At 41.2% G+C, this 23,417-nt stretch overlaps 1 protein-coding gene across 2 annotated transcripts in view; it reads right to left on the reverse strand.

Annotated features, from left to right (window-relative positions):
- P2RY8 (purinergic receptor P2Y, G-protein coupled, 8) overlaps positions 1-23,417 on the reverse strand; it is a 33,734-nt gene that overhangs the window by 6,968 nt on the left and 3,349 nt on the right. The window contains exon 2 of one of the 2 annotated variants that reach the window (XM_008947150.1): positions 23,118-23,204. The gene's annotated coding sequence lies outside the window, so the exon portion shown is untranslated. Of the gene's footprint in view, positions 1-5,922; positions 5,934-23,117; positions 23,205-23,417 lie in introns of those variants that run through there. The other variant, XM_008947151.1, reaches the window with a different exon arrangement.

Below are 23,417 nucleotides of genomic sequence, written 5' to 3' on the forward strand. Positions count from 1 at the left end.
CTAAAGGGTTAGGATAGTTCATATCTACCTATGTGGAGCTAAAACTGGTGAAAACTTAGGGATCTTCAGTGTGCAGTGCTCCTGGGGTTTCAACCCCTCCTGGACCATCTGAATCGCTAGTGAGATGAAAGAAAATTAGACAAGCACAGAAAACAGACACTTAACTTTGATTGTAGACTGAGTATGAGAAGGAGCCAGGAGGGCAAGGAGCCAGGAGGGCAAGGAGCCAGGAGCCAGTCGTCTTTGAGTTATGGGAAAAGTGACAAACACTTTAATGTTTAGATAAAGGGTTTTAATATGAGGAACAAAAAGAAAAAGTGCCCTTTTGTAGCACTTCTCTGTTATTCCTAAAGCATCATTGATGCCACTCAGAGAACACTTCTGCAAATGTTCAAGTTCGTCACACTGAGGAATGTAAATGAGTTCATCTCTGATTGCCTGTTCCTTAAACTGAATATGGGCTTCACTGAAAGAGGCTGCAGGTTTTGTCTAGATGGGTCTTCTCACCCTTGCAATAAACTTTTATGCAAATTTTAGCTTGTAGGGTTACATGTCTACATCTTTGAAAGCCAAGGGTTTGGTTCACTCAGTCAAGACCTGAAGCTAAGTCTTCTAAGAAACTTCTTTGTATTGAGCCTTCCCTGTTCTTTATACCAATTTCTTTTTTTTTTTGTTTTTGTTGTCTTGAGTATCACTATTGCAAAGATCAGAAACTGTTGATGACCCTGTACTTATGTTATCACAAAGGCATTATTTCACACGCTTATCTTCCTGACTTCTACCCTCTGTGCACTTGTGTGCACAAGTATTTCTGAGCAAACAAAAAACCCCTCAGAACATCTAACTAGCTGCAATAGTCCTGACCTTCTATGCTATTTAGATTTAGAAAAAGAAAACTGTTCTTTATTCTTATTTTTCACAAAAGATTATTCAGATAGAGGACATAAGAAAACCATGTGTATGCCTTCACTGCAGAAGTTGGCATATTTTTTACAATGAAAGAGTTACATTATAATCACTCTATTAATCAAAAACTCTTGTGGAGACAAACTTCAGTCTTTATCTTAATACACTTAGTCAAAGTAAACCCCATGGTGGTTGTAGCTCTGACCTTAAATAGTTAGGGCAAAGTAAAACAAGTGTGTCCTCTCCACAAGATTTTCACATTGAGAGGTAAAAAATATCTCTGTTGTTTCAATAAGAAAATACAGAAGCATTACCAGCCTTATTGTAGTGGAGGGGTACCTGCCTGTTGGGCTTGTTAGCTATAATAATCTAGACAAAACCAATTTTATTCAAAAGTGAAGAATAATAATCTTATCATTTCTGCCTATTAGTGAAGAAGCTTCGCTGCCTATTAGAGGGAAGGTTCTCTTCTGCAGCCTGAAAGAGTGCTAACGGGCAGTTTCCAGCAATCAACCGAAGAAGTCCTACCAAGTGTGAAATCCAAATATACAGGTAAGAAAGAAATATCACAAGGAAATAGAGTAGCAATTATGCAGCACTAGCTAAGGAGTAAACTTAACTATACATAGCTACCTTTACACTTCCTCTGTCTGTCCTGGACTGCAGTTTTGCTGGTAGCTGAATTTTAGTTCACTTGAACCTTCCCCTTTGCTAAACATAAATTAGCAAAGTCATGATTCTGTGCTAGTGTTAGCTATGTTCACCCTAATTTAGATAAGGTTTGCATAAACACAGCCACTATCATCTGTGTCAGTAACCTTGTTCAGAGTGGAACTCATCAATGTGGTCTTTAAAAAGTTCATTTCTGCAGTAGTAAGGTTTATAGAGATAGTGAGGATGTGGGCTAGCATTGACAAAAACCTCTCAGCATATGAAGCATGATTCTATGACTGTAAGTGCTAGCTACACTACAAAATTAAGCAGTTTGCAGTTTTTTTAATTGATGTGCAAGATAGTCAGCTTTTAAAAATTTTGTGATTAAATTGTTAAGTAAATTGATAGCCAACTTGTGTAACTCCACTGACAGATTTTCTAGGCCGGTTTAAATTTCAGCCAGAGTAAGCATCCTAAAATGCATTTAAAGACATTCCAGTTTATGAGCTAACAACTAGAATATTATATATATGTTAGTCTTTTCTACATACACAGACTTTGTAAGCTGAATTTTTTCAAGCATGATATTTTTAAAAGGATTAGCAAAGCTAAGGCGACCCCTTTTAAGAATTCAACATAGCAGCTGAGGGATTCCCTCTGTAGGACTTACACTCCTCTGTGGTCACTGCTCATTTCCTGCTCTCGTTTCCCAACAGCCCAAGGTAACCTGCCTCTCGGTGGAACAAGGCTGCCTTGCACATCTCACAGAGGAGGAGCACGCATGCAAGCAGTCACTGAAATAGTGCTGAAGCCTGGTGGGGACTCGTAACTTCATTAGACCAGTTTTTGTCAGACGGTGCATGGCCATGGATAGCCAACTTGCAGAGCTCCTTGCAGGCACTCTGGCAGACATCCTGGGCAGTATGCAGTTATCCTGTGCCAGAGGGCCCTCCTGCAGGTCGCTTGCCCTTCAGTGATGGCCAGATGGTGACCATTTCTGGTTTTATAGAACTTTGGCTACAGAAAGTGCCCGATCAAGTCTAAATTTAAATAACACATGAACAGATTTCCTTTACAACGTTAAATCTTTCAAATATTGTCTATGTCCAGGACTGACAGACAATGGCTTCCAATCTGCTGTTACTTCCTACTACAAGTAATTGCCTCACATAGGTATTGTGAAAGTCAGACGGAAAAGTGTAGTCAATCATTCCCCTTCTGACCTCAAATGCCAGGAAAAGAAGTAACAGTTTGTTGGCACAAGGTGTTTGTGAAAGACAATATGACAAATTCCCAACAGAGAATCCCTCAGTCTTCAGAAAACTTGATGGTCTTATATGAATGAGTGAATTGTCATTCATACCTTGAATCTGTATGGTCTGATTGGAATTTTACAACAAAAATACATATGTGTGTGTCTGTGTATATATTTTATATATATATATGTATTCTGTTTGAAATCCGTACTTTCTATCTTTACATCGCTCTTTTCTGTGAAACTCTTCTTGAATGCTTCCTCTCCTGTTCAGTCCACAAAGGAACCGAAATAGACTGACGTGCATGTTTTTGAAGATTATTGCTAGAGATTAAAAAAAAAAAAAAAGAAGAAAAAAGAAAAAAAGCTCTCAAGTTGCTTTTTCTTGCATTTACACTAAGGATATGACAGTCTTTAGCTGTTGATTGATTTAGTATATGATGAAGTGCATAAACAGGACAGTCAACCAAGTTTTGAAGATGTAGCTGAAATGATAAATTAGTATGGTATTTGGGAAAAGTTTTGAGTGAAGAATATAGGATACTTCTAACATTAATGTAATATACTTGGGCCAAAAATTTGACAGCATTGTTAAGGATGAACCAAAGAACTCAGCTGAGCATGTAGGCCATCATCAGATAGGCCTTCTTCCACTACTTCCACCAGCTGGTCTCAGTATTACAAAACCCCTTACTACCTCCTAGATACATAGACATGTCCCCAAAAGCCCATACAAGTCACAAAACTGGTGACTTGTAAATACAAGCTGAATTATTGTTCCTCTTATTAAGTAAGATCTCTATGAATATGCCATTATTTTTCCAGAGCAATAGAATTAAGTAGCAGGATTTGGGTAGAGCAGGCACCTTTCCTGCCTAGTCTTTGCTACAGATGTGGCAAAGTGAGGGTGAGTTGGAAAGTGTAGATACCACTTGACTGTCCTGGGTAGTTCTCCAGTGACTGTAACAGGCTGATATGTAGTCACTTCCATTGTAAATGCAGGTGTTAGAAGCTGAATCCAGCTCATTTTAAACATCCTGTTGATTCAGATGCTGGTTTCCTGGAGGCCCATAATTGCCACAATTCTGTGAAATTCTGAACTAGTCCACTAAAACAGAACTGTTCCCTTTTATACTTGGTAGGGGCTCAGCTGCCACTTTAGAATGACCAGGGCAGCTTCCATGTGAAAATGAATTGGCACAGGACAGGACTAAATGCAAGATTTTACCTGTACCTGTCTTCTTCCACCTGTGGGTCAAAACAGTCAGTTTTACATGACTGCTAGTCTGTTTGTCTAGCAAAGATGCCACAGCTAGGATTCAGAAGAAAAGCTATTTTGCCTTCTGTTGGTCTTGTTGCTATTTGTTCAGCACATATAATTTAACCTTTATTGGCAGCCCACCTATAGGACTGGCTGCCCTGCTCTCTCCTCACAGGCCTTCTGCAACATACTGGCAGTGAACTCTTGGCAGACTGGGTGTTATCCTAGCTCATGCACCAGGTAGAAGTGATTCTCACACCAGCAACAGTATTTGAGCTACAATCAGGGGGTACTCTGACTGATTCTGCCTTTTAATTATGGTCATATGTTTAGGGCATGTGTCACTGGGACTGCATCTGTGTTGAGAGGATCAGCTTAGGGCACATGCAGTACTGCTACGGAGCCCAGATGGCACGATCTGGATTCATTTATCCTGGGACCAGTCCTGCACGTCTAGTATTTATGCAGCTCCCAGTGAAGTCTGTGGCACCTCTGGGTACTGTGTGCACAGCACCTCAGAGCTCTTTGCTTGGCAGGTAGAAGCCAGCTCACCCTGTTCAAGCTCATCCAATCTCACTTCATTCATGTGCTGAAAGCTGGCTTCTTTGCAAAAGCTCATGGCTTATGCTGAGCACCAATAACTGCAGCTGCACTGCTTGTGGCAAGCACAGGGCACAGTACAAATTCACACATGCCTGAACAATGCTGAGCAGATGTACCCAAAGGCCCGGTGCACAGTTAACAGGAACCTCAGAAACAGCTAAATACAGGAGCAGATACAGTGCATGACCTAGTTTTAAGAGCAGTGTTACATAGGCACACAAATTAAAAAGAAAGAGCCAACATAATTATTTTCCCCTGACTTACCACTTAAATTGTTTTTCCTGACTTGTCTTTGGTTTGGCCATCTGATACTAGTTACAGGTTTGGCTGGTAATATGCAAGAAGTAGAGATTATAAAGTGGGAAATAAAACTATTTCTAATAAAAGCTTCACCTCTTGTTCAGTTTCTTTGTGATTACTGGAGTTATAACACTAATACAAAGAGATACAAGAGGAACAGCACCCTGAAACTACATCTTCTATTATTTCATTCTTCTGAAAGTCTTCAAGTGCAGGTGAGACAGCAGGTCAGGATTCAGCTCTTCAGCTGAACCAAACTGCAAGTGCCCTCACATTCAGGCTTTGGTCTTCCTCTTAAGTCCTCGTTGCACTGACGTAAATTAAATTCACAAATAAGACAAACACTGGATTCTATCCTTGTCTAACATAGTCTTTTTGCATTGAGAAGTATGTAAGTGTCATAATTAAGTCAAGATATATGCTGTTATATTATTATATGAATGTAAACTATAAAATAATCACAGGCAGAAGTCCAACACATTCTGCAGCTAGTTTTGCTGGGCGAGCCAGTCTCTGCTCTCATCAACTGACAAGACACTACAACAGATTGTTATTGCTTTTACTTGAGTTCCTTTTTATTGCTAGCAAAGTGCCCTGGATATCTGGATCATCACTGCTCTACAAATCATTAGTGGAATCTAATTACATTAGAGTCTTTACTATTTTTTTTTTTTTATCTTGGAATTTAGATCCAAAGTAATAGAACTAATTTCTGGATGCTCTCTTTGTAAACAGTCTACATCTCACAATCTCTACTACTACATGTACCTGTGTGGTATTTTGTAATAGTTCACACACGTTATATAATAGCTTTTCTACTTGATGTGTCCTGTGGTATTTTTAAGCATACGTGCAAACAAATTCTTGCAGCATAAGCGAAGGTGTGAATCCATGTCTCAACAGCCAGTTTGTCTTACTCACACAGACCAAGGAGGTTGCTTACTGCTCTGAGATAAAGTTCTGCAAAACAGCTCCAGGTTACCATGTGAGAAAATATTCCTCACTATACCATAGGACACTACAGCCAATATACCACCTTATGCCTTATGTTGCCTCTGCCGTGAGTTAGCTGCTTGCTTGCAGGCTTAAGGTAAATAAACACAGCCACAGTATTTTCAATGGTGACCACATGCAGGCAGCCCAGGCCAGTGTGAGGTGAGAGCAGCCTTAGCACAATTCTGATGCAGGCAGTGCCTCAGGGCAGGCTATACTAGCAAAGTGAAGAAGAGGTGGGAAGTTGTCATGAGACAACTAAGCATTCTTATTTATCCAACTTAAAAAACTAATATTATGTATGAGATAATAATATACTGATATATTATTATGTAGTAAACATTATATAATATAAATTGTGTTAAATAGTATATAATGTAAATTATGTTTAGTATATATGTATGCTGTAAATATTTTTTAACTGGTACCACAAACTGAAATACCTATAAACCCCACAATGATAGAAACATAGAATGGGTTATGTTGGAAGAGACCCTAAAGATCATCTAGTTCCAACTCCCCTACCATTGGCAGGGGGACCCCCCCCCAGACCATGTTGCTCAAAGCCCCATCCAGCCTGGACTTGCACACTTCCAGTGATGGAGCATCCACAGCTTCCTTGGTCAACTTGTTCTCGTGTCTCACCAATCTTATAGGAAAGAATTTCTTCCTAACATCTAATCTAAATCTGCCTTCTTTCATTTTAAAGCCATTAACCCTCATCCTATCTCTGATAAAGAAATTGTCCTCATCTTTCCTGTAGGCCCCCTTTAGGTACTGGAAGGTCACTATAAAGTGTCCCTGGAGCCGCCACCTCTCCAGGCTGAACAACCCCGGCTCTCTCAGCCTGTCCCCATAGGGGAGGTGCTTCAGCCCCTTGATCTTCTTCAGGGCCCTGCTCTGGACTCCCTCCAACAGGTTCAGGTATTTCTTGTGCTGAGGACTCCAGAGCTGAATGAAGTACTTCAGGTGGTGTCTCACAAGAGTGGAATAGAGAGACAGAAACACTTCCCTTGACCGGCTGGCCACAATTCTCTTGATGCAGCTCAGGATGCTATTTGCTTTCTGTGCTGTGAGCACACATTGCCGTCTCAGATTCAGTTTTTCATTCACCAATACCAATAGCCCATCTCCACAGGGCTGCTCTCAATATACTTATTTCCCAGCCTGTATTTGTGCTTGGAATTGCCCAAACCCATGTGCAGGACCTTACACTTGGCCTTGTTGACCTTCATGAGGTGACAATATGCCCATCTCTCAAGCCTGTCAAGCTCCCTCTAGATGATGCCTTTTCCCTTCATCATGTCAAGCACACTGCACAGCTTATGTTGGTGCAGATGGTGCCTATTCAGCAAAATTTGGTTTGATCTAAGCCAAAAAAGGGCAAGGCTTATGTTACTAAAAGTTAAGGTTATAGTTTTTAAACTAAAAAGAGAAAGCCAAATGTCACAGGAAAGCTTATAGTTCAGAACGACACATACTTAGGGGTGGGAATGTTATTAAATCCTCTGTATAAGAAAAAAGGACAGGAAAAGGTATTAATAAACCCCAGGAAGGAACAGGACAAACAGTTTCTGTGTGTGAAGTGTATGAAGCAGACCATGTAAAACAGTCAGCTGGAAAAAAAAAGAAAACACAGATATCTGTGTCTCTACAGATACATAGAAAATGTAAAAAAGCTGAGGCTGATTGCCCCAGATTTCAGCTGGGAATCTGACCTAATTTAGGCACCTGAGAAGTGTGATGACAGAAGGTAACTGTTGGAAATGGTATGGCCAGGGCACATGCAGATATAGTCCTGCCAATATAGGCCATGACATTGAAGGATCGGTACTAGTGTATAACAGGAAACTTTGTGTCACATTCAGTAAACAATTAAGTTGCATAAACAAGTGAGAGAGAATTTCCATGGGCTGAAGGTTGCAAAACTGCAGGACTGTGTCATCAGTCACATAACGAGTATGGTAAATGTGGCAGCGATGCGCTTGGCGTAGAAAAATGGCTGTGAGGGCAAAAAATGCAGAATAACAAAACTCTACAGACAATAACGTGGAAATAACACTATCCCTAAACAAACTGGACAAATGTTCTGAGGTGTGATGTGTGCTTTGAGGCACCACAAGTATGACTCCTCATGGGAACCACTCATTCAAGATCCAGAGCAGAGCTCCTCACAAGTTGATGAGATGCAGCTCTTGACTTAGGTCTCCTGTCATCCTGAGCCTCCGCAGTGGCAGAAGCACCAACCTGGGGTCTCCTGCTCCCCCGTCAGTGTACCCAGGAGCTTTGGCCTGTAGTCTACGGCAAATGAGTTTCTACAACTTCAGCTACTTAATTAAGAAAATAATATTCTATGTCTGTGTGCAAGGTTTGAGCCTACCTGTTTGTAGTGGTTATGTCTAAGGAGATAGAATTTCTCCTTTGGTTTTTTTTTTTTGTTTTTTTTTTTTTTTCTGGATCCTAAAAGTTCTTGGCTGGAAGATACACACAGCTTGTCCTAGCCATTGCTTTCGGCCACTGACACAAGCAGCACTGGGTAAAGGCAAAGCCCAGCAGTGAGGGGAGCCTATTGGTGAGCCTGGCCCTTTGCAACATGGGTACAGAATTAGGTCTTGGAGAAATACCAAAGGAAATTCTAATATCACAGCAGAATCCCTTTTCTTCCTTAAAACACCTTCTCGTGTCTCCAAAAGAACAGATGCTCTGACTGAAGGAAGAGAGAGCCCTTAGTTGGTAGTCTGAGTGCTGACTGGTACTATTAAACCACATGAACTTGGGGCCATTCCCTGTCACAGTGGTCAGCTGGCCAGGGACAGCCCCTGCTCATGCTGTCAGGCTTATTCAGCAGGGTGATGGCGTACAGCTTGCCTACTCACAGTGGTCTTGGCTGCTAAACCATGTTTGGGAGCCGGTGAGGAGAAGTCATCTAGCACAAACCACGTCAGGGAGCTTTCTTGTGAGCTATGGGTGCAGAGAAGCTCGTTCCAGTGACCAAAAACTTTCCCTGGAGCTGATTAATCTATTAGCATTGATATAACATAAAAATATACCTTGTTGGTCCCAAAGAAATGCATAATACATGAAATATCTGATAAGAAATAAGACTAGGCAGAAAACAGAAAGCCTGAAATCTGGGCTCGCATGAGGGCTTCCCTATTGAAAGGTTTTGGTTCCCTGTTTCACTCTCTTGTAGTGCCATAAATCTTGAAGAAGAATTGCTTCTGGGAGTTCCTTTGCTTGCAGGCACCTGACGCTTTGGGAGTGGCTGAAATGTGATTGCAGCCCTCACACCAGCCACCTTCTATTCTGAAACCCTAAGGATGCCCTCAGCTTCCTGGGAATAGAGATGGGATGGTGTTTTTGAAAGCACAACCTGCCCCCACCCCTACCCTGACTACCATGAAAGATCAGCACCAACTACTTTCTCACTTCTCTTTCTGAGAATAGTGGAGGTCATTTAACTTTTGCCGCTAATTAGTTCCTAGCTCTGTTTCAAGACCCATGGTTTGTTCTTGCTCATGGGAAGTTCAGGGACTTGGGGCCATCTCAAGGTTTTCCCACAGACCTGCCAAGCCTATGCTCTCTGCAGCCTTGCTGAAATCACCTGGGGCCAGGGCACGGTTTCTTCTGCAGGTGGCCACCCTGCCCCTCTGTGTGGGATCAGCCAGGCAGTGGAGAGGCCCAGCAAGGCACATGAGATAGTCACCGATGCCTATGATTATCACTGAGCATTACAATGTTGGGGGGTTTCATGTAGTTTGACAAGCAAATGATGGAAAAAGCCAGTGTTTTGAAACTCATTCAGGGAACTGAAGGAAACAGGTCTAAGTCCTTTTTATTTTACCATCTAAGCAAGCCTCTTATAAAAACATTCATGTAATGTAAATTCCAGGAGAGCAGCTTCAGTACCCTTTCTTTTTCTGTGCGTGTTTCTCTTGTCTCTTGCTCTGTCACATTGTCATACACATAGGGAGAGAGGAAGAAATGGAAAGTAGAGTTTTAAGCTTTAAAATAAACCCATTTTCTTGTGGTTTGGAGTTTAGTAAAGGTCGTGCATGATATTTTCATAAAAGAGACTGGAAAGGCAAAATAAATTCTCACAACCCCTTCTAGCACCAGCCAGCCAGCCATGCAGGTGAGCAAAGCCATAGTGCTCTAACATCTCAAATACCAAAGATACGAGTGCACTGATAAAAGACATTTCATCACATGATGTGGGGAAAGTTTTGTACAAGTTAGGACTAGCTGCTCAGCACAGGTTCCTCTTTCAATTCTCTGAAACTCTTTTTAAAAAATTACACACACACAAAAAAACCCCAAAATTCAAAAGCAGTTTCCTCAGTTCAAACCTCCCACAGGTTACACACCATCCCTAGAGATGTTACCTCTGAGGCGTACTATAGGCATAAAAGTTACCTGGGTTTGTACTGCAGAGTTTGATAGTTTTTAGAGCATTCTATTACTTCATATTATAAACAACCCTACACATAAAACCAAGGCTTGTTATTTAGTTTTATTTACCTGTTTCTTTAATGTAAAAGAAATCTATCCTCTTTTTTTTTTTTTATGAAGACTAGTAGAAAGAGAGGACATCTAGCAATTCATCAGCTAACCTATCCTTTCTTTTTAAAGATTATACAATCACAACAGGAAATATTTTGAAATGGTCACACTAATCACAAGACAGACTTTGTCTGCTTTTTTCCTATTTTTTTTAATTTTTTTTTTTTATTATTTCCTAAAGCTGCTACTTTCCTATTTTTAGGTCACATCACATGCCAACCCTTTGCTATTGCCATTTTTATTTTAATTATAAATGAAATAATAACTTTTGCAGTTTTCAAGAATAATAGGATCATACTTCATTCTTGCTTTCCTCTTACTTGCTATACTCAAACATATAATTTGACAGAAGCAAAGAGTGAAAACTACCTAGCTTACTTTTAACTAAAGGTTAGGCTTTTATCTGCCTTGTAGTTATTGCCCTTTTTTTCTCGTTTCTTTAAGCACTTGCAGCAAAACAATGTTTGGGATAGATGCTAATTTGGCCTAAGTCCTCAAAAGGAATTATACATTCAAATATTGTTTAGGAATCGATCCTTAGCAGTAGCTCCCATGACTGTTTTCCAAGCACCCTTCTGCAAGAGCAAAAGCAAAAGCAAGCGTGTCTCCTGCTGCCGAAACTGTCGATGAAAAATTAGCAACGGTATTTTGACCAGGAGACCCATATGTCAGTGACCTCTCTGCAATGGCAAGCTAACCAAAACACCATGACTTTATAGATCAGAGTAAGGACCCACCTCACTGAACATGCCTGTGTAAAAGGGTGGCTCTGGCACTCCGAGAGCACTTCAGCACTTCCGAAGTGTTGTGATAAAGTGGTCTGAGGACAACACCCACAACAAACTTCCTCATTATCACTCCTGCAGAAAGCCATGTCGATAAGGAGACAAAGATGTTATCAACATCTTTGTATCTCTTTTGTGAAAAAGCTTCTTTGCAACAAGAAGAGGTAGATAATTAAGCACCAGGACTATCCTGAGAGCTGACAAGACTAGGTTTGGCCTTGAGGATGATAATCAGATTGTTTTCAATTCTAGTGTTCTCTCTTTCACTTGGTAGATGTCTTTTAATTCATTTTCCTACTCTGATTTAATTTTTTTTTTAACAATATTAATCATAGAATCATAGAATTGTTTGGGTTGGAAGGGACCTTAAAGATATCTAGTTGCAACCTCCCTGCTGTGGGTGGGGACACCTTCCACTGGACCAGGTTTCCCAAAGCCCCATCCAGTTTGGTCTTGAACACATCCAGTGATGTGTTCCCAGAGAACCCACAAGTTCTCTGGGAAACCTGTTCCTAGTGGTGTCTTACCACTCTCATAATGAAGAACTTCTTTCTAATTTCTAATCTAAATCTGCCCTCTTACAGGTAGAATTCCCCTCATCCTATCACTATATACCCTTATAAAGAGTCCCTCCCCAGCTTTCTTGCAGGCTGCCTTCAGATACTGGAAGGCTGCAGTGAGGTCTGCCTGGAGTCTTCTCTTCTCCAAGCTGAACAACCCCAACTCTCTCAGCCTGTCCTCATACGAGAGGTGTTCTAGCCCCCTCATGGTCTTAGTGGCTCTCCTCTGGAACAGCAGGTCCATGTCCTTATATTTGCACTGCTCCGTTGCTTCGCTGATGATGGTTAAAGAAGTATTAGTGTCTTGCTTTGTAAATGTTCCAAGCATCATAAGAACAAGCAGGTTTTGAAATTGCTGGCTTAGCACCTGCTTTTATTTAACTGAAGAAGCAGTCTGTAAAAACTGGACTCATATGCTTACTCTAAGATGAACACTGTTACTGTAATGCACTGCTCATTTACTTAGACAATTTTCTTTTCTAGAACACCTCAAGAAGTGAGATAGGTTCTGTATCTAGTTTTACAGAAAGTATTCATCCAATTAATTAATATTAATTTACTGGAATCAGTGGACTTGCTCTCGTGTTTTGTAGCTACATTTTTCCCAGACAAGGCATCACGACCTTTTATGCTATAATCTCTGCAAACCTTCAAATGATTTCTTAAAACAGTGCAGTAAGCTTGATGAAATTGTTCAAAAGTTATGACAGAAAGCTCTTGAATGAGGTTTTGTGCCATCTTTTTGAATGTCCAGTGCAAGCCACATTCAAGGGACTGCATTTGTCAAAAATGAATTAATATATTTTTCTTATAAATTGAACACTTCCTTGTACCTTAAATTGTGATTCTCAAATAATGAAGTTTCACTAATCAATTATCAAAACAGAAAATTCTTTCTTTACAAGTAGAGTGTTTTTTTTCTGTTCACATTATAATAATGCAATAATAAGCTAAGGGGAAATATTTCTACAAACAGCAAGGTACAATAGTATTCTCTGGTTCTCAAATGACTGAGTACCTCCTATCACAAAAGACAGAGTATTACTTGGTACACTGGATTTCTGATGTCTTGTTCTTGCACTATCGAGCTCAAGAAAGCCACAGTTCAACTGAAAACCAGTTAAAAGAGTTTCTTTAGAAACTGGGTGTAACAAGAGATTGTGGTTAGTTTTGCTCAATAACAATAAAAGACAGACACAGGAAAGCAACAAGTACCTAGAAATAGTTAATAGAGAAAGCAAATCCACAGAGAGAGCCCAGCACCCACCATCCAACCTCCTCTCCCCCGGCCTGTAGAAACACCAGTAGAGAGAGGCACCTGCCTGCCCAGGAGCCTCCATGGCCCCGGCTGAGATGTCCCACACCTCCTCGGCTCACAGCTGGGCATTTCAGAATGAGGTTCACAACACCAGGAGGCAGAGCAGCAGGCACGCCAGACAACAGGAAACACCCTGGTCCTGGAGAAAGCTGCAGCTTTCGACACAGTGCTGGGGCTTTTAAGGAGAACTCTAGCTACAAGCATCTACTATGACTGCAGTTTATCCTGGAGTGAGATGCTTGCATCAGTCTTGCCTCACGAAAAATGGAAGGATCCGAACCAGCAACAATAGTACTGTCCACATTTCCCAAATACCACTCAGTAGAGATGTGGGAGATATGAATTAATTTCTGTCTTCGGGGTGATGCCGTTTGACACTACACCTCCCACTAAGCAATACATTTTTCTATTAGCCACTTCATGTAAAAAATATGAATTTCATCAAAATGGGAACTGCAGTTTTCTCATCCATGGACTTTATATCCCAGTTGCATCATGCAAACTGGAACTAATTGAGGTGTTAAAAGATAAACTGTAGATAAATAACTTTAACATGGTGGTTAATAGATTTACACAAGAATGGTTGGTCCCAGTCAGACCAACGTCCCTGGTCTGTTGACAGTGCCCTAAGCATCCACAGGATTAGAGGGCACATGGCATTACTACCTTTCTCCAGTAAGTCTCCAGTAAATGCTTTTATCATGATATGCTCGTATACCTCAAAATGATACAGTGCAAGGAATGGTCTTTCCCCCCTCCACAACTGTGGATCATTTCAGGCCTTCAGCCTTCAGCTGGGTATTAGGTTATATGTGTTTCTGAGCACATAGTGACTAGGCTTCATAGTTTTGATGTTGGGCATCCTTAGCAAAAGCTGAGGACCTTAGTGTTGAGTTTTAGCACTTACAGGGACAACAAGAAAGTATTTAGGCTCCTGAAGCTTTTTTTTTTCCATGCTAGCATCAATGTTGGATATTGGAAACTCCACCTGTGAAGAAATCTTTTCTTCTTTAGTTTGAGGCTGGGGTAAATGCCAACAAGTGAACACGCAGGTGCTTGATGTTGCACATATAATGTAAGCCACAAATGTACATCTGCTTTGCTCTGCCTTCTGGGATTGTGCCCCTTTGGCATGAAAATCTCCTTGGCTTGTGCAGCTAAATCATCCCTCGGAGAGTGTAGTCTCATCCTGAATGGATTGCCTGCACTGCCTGTTGTAAGCCTCAGTGACAGTCAAGTAAGAGTACTTGCCTTTTTTCCTTTTGCAGCAGTCCTGATGGCTTTTGTCTAGGTCAAAAATCCTTGTGAGTATTCCATACTGTACTGACACTCAATCAACTAACCCATTCTTCTGGACTGTGCTATGTCCAAAGACCTTACCTTGCCAGACTCCTTGAGAACAGTTATCCTGTCCCTACCTCCCATCCCAGCAGGCTAGGAAAGGCATTCAGCAGCTACCTGGCTCAACTCTGCACTTTTGCATCATTCTCCCAGACAGAGTAGTCTTGATGCACAGGACTTGTGGAGGCGGACAAGGGTGAGTCTGGCAGGTGGGCATGGTGCCTTCACTGCAGATCACCGGGCTGAGCGCTCATGTTTCTTTCCCTCCTGACAGGCAGGAGTGATGTAGGGCTATTTCTTGTTACATGAACATGCCTGGTTCTGATACGTAACTGACTACATTTACCTTCCAAGAGGGGCATTACACAGGGAGATTCCTAGGAAGCTGTTTTCTCCACTTTAAGGCCAGAGAAAACGACTTCAGGAAAAAAAAAAAAAAAAAAAAAAGCTGTGATCTCTAAGTTACAACATGGGGCAGGTTGGCCTCAGACTGGAGAATAACCTAATACTTTTTTAACAGAAGTAGGGTCAGAGGAGATACATGGAGTAGTTTACACACACCTCCTCACCCCAGCATGAGACCTCAGCTATCTCTTGAGACATCCTGTTATTGCTAGTATGACTAACTGATATCAGTGGGCATGTGGATGCACCATTGTGAAGGACAGGGTTTGAGGAAAGCAGCAGATGATCAGGTAATTTTCAGTGTTGGGTACTGGCAGATAGCAAAGAATCCTGATGCTTCCAATGCAGTGTGTGACGTAGGCTTGTCAAAATAAAACAGATAGAAGGACGAAGGAGAAGACCATAACATTCATGGTGGTAAAAGCCTGACAAACTCCTACTTCTACCTAACTGTTGTCACCTCTTCAGCTGTTTCTTGCTTTTCTGATGGAAAGCTACCTGAAAATTTGCTTGGCTTTCATATTCCCAACTGGCTGAAAAGATGAATAGATCAATTTATGCATAGACTGTAAACAAATAAGAAAACATGACTAAGAGGCTGTACAGCAAAGAGTTAAGAGGAAGGGAGGAGAAATAAGGAAGTAGTGGTTGAAACAATCTGCTTTTCAGCATACAAAAAGTTAAAAAAGACTTGATAACCTTTTAAACAGAGTGTATAAACAACACAGAAGAGCCCCAAACTAGGTGTTTTTTTTTCTACTGGGTGGTGGGGGCATTCAGAACTAGTGGAAACTCTAACAGGAACTTCAGAAATGGAAACTCTGTACTTTTAGCCAAAGAACAAGCACAGGTTTCTTGCCCACCCAGACTGAAACTTGAAGTGAAGGGACTATTTCTAATAGTGAGAAGAGAGATTGGTTTCCAAACTGTTGCAGTGTAGGCTAGCACCATTTTTTGCTACCCAGTTATTTAATTTGAGATCTACTAGATCCAAAGTATATAAAACACAGCAAGGACAGTAAGTACTTTACCATGGGGTTTGCCAGTAAGGACAGCTGGACTGTCAGTGTCAAAAAGGCAAATACAAACTGATCTGTAAAGAGCATTTATATGCTCTAAGAATGTTATGCTGGCTTTTTAAAAATTATACTATATTTGGCTGTCTCTCCACTGGGGAAATGCTCTTATCAGTTGTCATCATTGACAGTAGTGATTCAGCAGCAGTACAATCTTTGTAGCCTTAACAACAGGAAAAATGTTTTAAAGCTACAATCACGGTGTCTTGAAGAAGTATATTCAAAAAAGTGCTGTCATTTGCAATTGTCTGTACATAGGGCATTGCCAAAATCTATGGCACTGTGTTTCACCAGTGTGACTGGTCATTGAAAGGTACTTAGGTCAAGGATAGCTTAGGATGAGTTTATCTGATAAGTGAAATAAATAAGAATAAAATTAATATAAAATAAATAGATAAAATTGAAATATTTCACCTTGCTCTTCAGAGCTATTATGTAATTTAACTACTGCAAGTTTAACTTTCTGCTTCTAAATAAACCCATTGAACACTTGTATATGAAGCAACAAGACGATACATAGCAGTCTGCAAGAATTTTATTTACCAGCACCACTGCAGTTTATCCACACTGCCTTTGATGGCTACGCATCAAATGAATGAAGCTTCGGCTCAGATCTCAAAAAGGAAGTCAATACCCACAAGATAATATCTACAGCACATTTCTGCTCCGGAGGAGGAGAGCATTGAGGCATTGATGTTGACACAGAAAGCACAGACTGAGGCTATTTCAGGGAAGGCTTGGATGTTTGCCTCCTTCCCAGAAGAAAGTAAGAGGGCACAAGGGCACTAGGTTATAGAAATGGAAGCCAAGGGCCAGGATTCTCTGGACAATGTGCACCAAGATGCTGGGCCAGACAATGATTTCTATGAATCAGTCAATAAATACGGTTCACAGAAACAGCATAGGCTGAAATCTTGAGAGGAGACACCAAAAAAAATACTAGGTAGAGGTGTTTTTTATTAAAAAAAAAAAAAATCTTGTGCCAGAGGAAGTTTAGATTAGATACTAGGGAAAGCTTCTTCCTTGCAAGGGTTGTCAAGCCCTGGAAGAGGCTGCCCAGGGCAGTGGTGGAGTTCCCATCCCTGGAGGGGTCTCAAAGCTGTGGAGATGTGGTGCTGAGGGACGTGGTTTAATGGTGACCTGGCAGTGCTGGTGTATCAGGTGGACTTGATGATCTCAAAATTCTCTTCCAACCAAAACAATTCTATGATTCTATTCTATGACTTAGAAGTGAAAGACTGTTTTTTTAAGCACACCTGACAAATGGGGTTTGTGGGTGGGTGTGTGGCCTCATCTGAAGGGGAAGGATGTGATGTAGGAGAATCCATAAAGGGTTGTGAGAGTCCTAGATGACTGACAGGCAGAGCAGGCATTCACTTTGTTCACATTATTGTTAATATAAAAGCACAAAGATAAACAAAAGCCAAGCAACTACTGAGCCCAGCTGCTGTTCTGCTTTGTTTGAAAAGGATCTTTGGTCTCTTTCACAGGTGTATATTTCTTCTCTCTCCCTCAATAAATGTGAACTTGTTGGTTAATTCTAGCCAAATTCGATAAAGAGTGTAGGTCTGAAGATTAACCAACTTCCTGTGCATTGCATAAAAAATCTTTGGCCAAGTGGAGGAAAGACTGGGATTCAGAGATTTATAATTCCACCTCATGTTGTTTAGTTCCTTCCCCTGATTTCTGCAACATCGTATCGTTTTCTGTGTGTCATGGCCTTACTTGTGCAGTAATGTCAACCTTCACTCCATGGAAATCCACTGTAAATCACAGACCTGAGGAAGAAAATAGGCTAGTGTTTTCTACTGCCCACGGTGCCATTGGAGAGCTTGTTGGTGTTGTCTCTTCTTTTGGGCAAGTGTCACCATGAGTCTCATGCTAACTGCTCAGAATATCTCTCACCCACCCTTTCTGAAGCCTGAGATCAAAGCCATAAAATTATTGCTCAGAATAAATGGCACAGTATTTAATGTGATTACAAAAAGCAGTCTGCTAATCTTACACCAAATCCTGCTTGACTCAATTCATGACAGACACAATTTATGAATGGGCCAAGACCAAGGGAATACGTTTATCTTCCACTGAAGGCAATAGGAAGTGAGAGCATTTAGCATTTGGCTCTCTTGGCCCCACAGCTGGAGACAAATGTATCTTTGATATAGAAGCATGACTTTATTTCTAACTCCCAGCACAGCTCAAATTTCCGACCAGTCCTTTGTAAACAACACCCTCCTTATTAATTCCTTTCTTTTTTTCTCAGATATCCCAGAAAAAAAAAATTAAGCTGAGTATATATGGAAGGTAAGAAGTCTTTTCATTGCTTAGAGGACCATTTACAGCTCCTGCAGCATGTTAGTTTGAATCGTGGAATTGTTGGAAATGGCAAGCTGTTAACACTAAATATTTGATTTCAAACATGAGGAATCAAATCCCCAGATGCCCCCATGCTCTTTAGAAGCTGGGAAGGATGTTTCTGATCATCTGTTTTCCTTCTACACTCATGACTACTCTAGTCCCAGAAACAAGTTAGTGCTGTCAGAATAGTAGGGACAACAAAAGACGCTGAAATTTCTATAGTACAATTTTCTGTCTGTGCTCTGGTAGTGCTACCTGGCACAGGAATAACCTCCCCATATGCTGGTGTTCCCTATATAGCAAAGGGATCCCCAGGCACTGCTGTGAGAGGCTTCAAAGTTTGCTTTTTGCAGTACTGCAGCAGAAAAAACTGGGAGGTGCTGAGATTCCACCCCATTCAGTGTAAACATTTTCAAGCCAAGAGTAGACCAACCATCTGTGTTACTGATATCCAGATCAGTTATGATCTCTGCCTCTCTCATGTAAGGTCAATCTTGTACTCATGTAAAACAGCCCACAGATATTAGCAGGAATAGACATGTGAGTCAAGGAAACATATCAGCCTAATATAATAGAACAGGTAAAATAGTGCAATATCCTATTAATTTATCTCAGAAGTGTTGTTGACGGAAAACTTTTCATTTAAGATGCTGAAAAAAAGCTTTCACAAGTATGTGTGGTTTAAAACCTCAAACACTTAACACGGGGTACCTGAAACATCTAAGTGATGAGTTTGTGAGGCTATTTTATCCACCAAGATCAGATTTTAAGGCTATGTATCTGCACGGCAGAGTTTCTGATATCACAAAAGCCAAACACCTAGCAGAAAACTTAATTTTTCATCTTTTTAGAGGATGCACCGCAGGAGAAATGTGTGAGAAATGTGTGAGAAATCTTTATGCACCACAGGATAAATGTGTGACTGAGAAGGCACATCTTCATGTGAAAAAGTGGGCTCCAGATATTTTCTTTGACAAGCACATACAAATTAAGGTCACTAATTGGGCTGATAGAAATGTTGGATTCAATGTGAAAAGCAGTGTTTAGGTCAGCTTAAGGGCTTGATCTTGCTCCTGCTTGACTCAGTCTCACATTCTTGTACTAGGTGCCAACTTCTGTTCGCTGCAATCTCGAATAAGCTGCAGGCATTTTGACTGTGTACTTCTAATGACCATAATAGCTCTGATGAGTACACCGATTATTTAAGCACTATATAAACAAGATCATCAGCTTTGCAGATCTGGGACTGAGGTGAGGGGAAGGTTTTCCTTAAGAAAATGTCTTGTCTTTTCCTTCCTTGTCAAAATACTCACAATGCTCTCATACCTCAGGAAGGTTACTGCCCTAGCAGTCCAGACAAATAAACATCTGAAGAGCCTGGGAGGCAGAATTTCATCAGCAGTGTCCCCTGGTTGCATTGCAGTGTTGTGATCCTACTAGCAAAAAGCTGGAAGTCAACAAGCTGAAGAGAGCAAATCAATCCAGCTGCCAAGAAACTTTACAAGTCAGCTGTCTGGGAAGCTGACAAGTTTAAACCCGCCCATTTCCATTTGATCTTTATTGGAATCAATGCCTGCCCATCAATCTACCAAAGGCAAAATATCCCATCAGAAAGATTTAGAATTTTTTCTCCTCATTGGTCAATGAGTGACACTATTCCCTATGTGTAGTGCACTGTTCAAACTCTAGTCCTCAGTACCAAATAAATAATTTATTTGTGGGCATTTTTGTGGCATCCAGTGTTGTAGCATACAAGTCCTTCAAAAAGACCCACACATTTCTTCTTTGGAGCCTTCCTCTAATATGGAGATTATTTAATCCCATATGACAAGCAGGAAAGTGAGGAATGGAGGCCCTGAGTTGCCTAGGAATTGATTTCTGAGAGCTTTTGGCATTACATAAAAAGTTACTCTTTCAAAGCAACATTTCTATTGACTGTATCTGGATCTGTGAGTACTCAATAATTCTGCAAGTCCGACCCAGGTGTCTTTTAATAAGCATTTGAAAATGAGGAACTTAGAGTTGGTGTCTGTTTCTGAAAAGTTAACCCCTTGAAGCCAGATCTGAAGCGTGTTTTCAGGCTCTGTAAGATGAGCGTCACGTGGGTGGAAGGCTAAGGCATCAGTGAAGACTTAGGTGTCTCAGAATGGGATCTGAAATAGTCAGCAAAATTATGAGTAACAGTGTGAAGTCAGCACTGTTCACATATTACATACAGACATTATCTGGAGGAGACTATGGATGAGATTTGGAAACATGAAAGCTTGGAGAGAAAAATCATAGTGAGTCTCACAGAACATCTTCTCTCGCAGGAAAACTGCTGGAAGACCTGAGCCTTGAACCTTTCTGTGAAGGTTCCATTTAGGAAAATCCCCTGTTGTCTTTCCTTCTGGGGACTGAATATGATTTGCTACAATCTTTTAATATGGTTGATAGAAGAGAAACACTTCCTTTCCCTGTCTAAATGATAGAGTAGCGGTTAAGGTCAGGAAATAGATGCCTCAAGTTGCCTTCAAAGTCTGACCATGGGACGTATTATCTGAGCGGGAGATTGTTTTAACCAGAGTTGCTGGGCACTGTCCATATTTCACATCAAAGATGCACAGTAAAGTATTATCAATATGACAGTTCAGGGAAAGACCAAAATGCCATGCAGAAGGGCAAAAGATTCTCTAGCCTAGTGACAAGGGCAGTCATGAGCCATAAGGTAACAGACATAGCTTGATATCTACTCTTTATATTGGCCTTTCAGGTTATTTAGCGACTACTTAGTGTGAAACAGTGTCTTTGAAGATGGGACTAGACGTGAGGTCTTTTGCCTTCTAGCTGAACAATATTTCAGGCATCTGCTCCTTTTCTATTCAATGAACCGTTTCTTGCTCTTCCAGCTTCAGCTGGCCAGGTGCAAATCAGCCCAGACTGTGGTAGCTGGCATACTAGCTAGCTGGCAAGGAAGGAGGTGGCTAAGGCTTTAAATACTTTCCAAAGAGAGTGTAGAACATGCATGCTCCTTCTCCTAGGAGAGTGCTCTTGAGGAGGAGTTACACTACTTCCTACTCCTTGACTGTGTTTGAAAATAAAGTATTTGTCTTTGTAAACAAGAAATTACTGATGTGCTTTAAGCGTGCTCCTTACTGGCACTAGGCCAGCTCTCCCAGTCCTGTCAAAATCCAATTGTTCCATAATTGCAGATGGACATCTGCTCTATGCCTGTCCTTAAGTATCTTAAGTACTGCTATCTTATGAGAAGCAACTACTAGGGTATAATTCCCCAGTAGTCAGAAGCTGTATGAGAATTGTCCCCACTTGGAGCTGAAAATCTGAAGTTCCACCTCATTACCACTTCAGGCACTTTTCATGTATTCTTTTCTTAGGGTGGTGCCCTTTTCTCAGCACCACCCAAGACTTTCAGGCAGAATCGATAGTGGAATGTCATTTCCCAGGACATCTCTCAGTCACTAAAATCACACGACTAATTTGCCTTTTCTTGTAGTCCTACCTCTCATTCAGCATGTGTCCTCCAGCAGCAAGCAGATGAGAGCTGATCAAGGACACAGGCAACGGTCTCCCTCTGAATGGGCTGTTTATTGATTTGTTGTGCTGAAGTGTTCTTCTGTAATATTTACACTTAGGAGACTGAGGACTGTACCACATGCACGAGGGAGATGTTACTAGATGAAGAGTATGTCAATATTAGTAAATTAAATGCTGTCAGGACCTGGGCTCAGGCCATGAAATTCAATTCCTTGGCCTGTTACAGTTCTGGCACAGTTTTATTTCACACAGCTAATGCTCCCTCAAACAACTCTGGGCCCCACGCAATCACCTTGTGCAGTTTGGGAGTTATCATAGACCAAAGATCATTCCCAAGAAGGAGTTTGGAGGTAGCCATCATGTTTTAGAACTTGAGAACAGTTATTACAGATGTGTAAAATAAGCTAAGAGCAGGGTATGACTGGTCGCAGCAAATGGATACAGTGTAGAATTAGTCGGGTAAAACCAGCTTTCCGTGTAGACCACGAGAGGGTGCAGGCGAACCTGCTTTGCCTGGTTTTAAGTTACTGAGACCTGGAGATTTCCCTTGTTTCTCCAGTGTACTTGAGGAAAAAAAAAAGCTGACGGGGTCATGCCTTGCTGTCATCTACAAACCAACTCATACCATCTGATCCGTGTGACACAAAGTCCGTCTTCTTCCATTACCAGCCACTGCCCTCCAGCCTCACCGACCTCCATTCCATGCTACCAGTTTTCCTCTTCTCCTTTTTTAATTTCCCTCACTGCTTCTGTTCCTGCTTATCCACAGTTTCCCACCCTACCTCTCACTACCCCCTGGACTCCAGGAGGATTTCCCTTTGATCCCTGCACTGCTTGACTGCCACAAGGTGAAGTAACAAAAATATGAAAGGCTTTTCTCCCAGCCTTCAGCTGCTCAGTGATTGCAGCCCAGAAGTGGGGTCCACTCAGTGTACCCAGCATCCTGGGAGAAAAGGATTTCAACTGGGCATGAATTAGAGAGTCTAAAAGACCAATAATATTTTTGAGAAGGGGGAAAAAAGAAAGAAAAAGTCTTTACCAGATGATTCCTTTCTTTGTGCTTACTCACCTACTCAAAGCAGCAGCTCGTGTTCCTGAATATTCCCTTATTGCCTCAGCAACTGCCTCATACAGCTAAACTCTGCATGTAACATCCTGCCAAAGAAAATGCAAAACTTTTCATCTTAAATGTTGATCAGACTTACAGGCAGCTCCCTAAGGATTTTGTCTCGCCGTGGTCACCGCTGATGTTTCCGTGCTACAGCAGATCAGGTTTCCTCTATGAGTAAGAGCTGCAGAAAAGACCAAAGGAAAAAATCTTTTAAGAATCAGTTGTTACCAAAAAAAAAAAAAAAAAATAAAATTAAAAGGAACACATCTAAAGATAATGCTGAACTGTGACAAGCACTGATAACACTGCCTTTCATAGCTTTCAAATACAGTTCACTAGCTGTAAAATGTTCCTGTGCAGGATTACTAAAGGTGCATAATATCCACATCTGAAG

Source organism: Merops nubicus, unplaced genomic scaffold (assembly GCF_000691845.1).
Source record: "Merops nubicus isolate BGI_N331 unplaced genomic scaffold, ASM69184v1 scaffold6799, whole genome shotgun sequence".
Taxonomy (NCBI): Eukaryota; Metazoa; Chordata; class Aves; order Coraciiformes; family Meropidae; genus Merops; species Merops nubicus.